This window comes from Halyomorpha halys, unplaced genomic scaffold, assembly GCF_000696795.3.
Source record: "Halyomorpha halys isolate HHAL.00 unplaced genomic scaffold, Hhal_1.1 Scaffold943.1, whole genome shotgun sequence".
NCBI lineage: Eukaryota > Metazoa > Arthropoda > Insecta > Hemiptera > Pentatomidae > Halyomorpha > Halyomorpha halys.
The window spans coordinates 685745-686303 of NW_027114150.1; positions in this window are offsets into that span (position 1 = coordinate 685745).

Consider the following 559-nt stretch of genomic DNA (forward strand, 5'->3'; position numbering starts at 1 on the left):
AACTTATGATTAGACTGAAAGATTACCTTAAAATAAATGGGGGTTCGGGCAGAATAACGAGGCAAGGATACTTTAACAACTGGCTTTATTATTACAATCATCTGATATATATAGGAATTGTTTTTTTGCATCAGTTATATAGGAATTGGTTTGTTGTCAAACTTAGAGATAATTGATCCTACTAGTACTGAGTTCTTGTTTATTATCATGAGAATATACACAGCAAGATTTTATTTAAGAGCTAGTAGACACATGTACGTCTTATGGGCCCAAAGATACAAGATTTCCCTCAATAAATTCACTAACTACTCATTTTTCAGTATATATTCCCCGAAATGTGGCTTTTTAAAAAACTGTATTGAACGTATCAGCTCTGCTAGGCCTCATATAATAGAAAATTTACTCTGTTTTAAATGATGTTCTCTATTAGGTTTCTAGTGTTATAGGTAGTTTCAAAAATATGGAGCTCGGATTGAAAAAATATATATTTTTTTAAACATTTTGAAACAGGCACCATTTTGTACACCCCTAACCGTACTTGGCAGACTCATCAATTTTG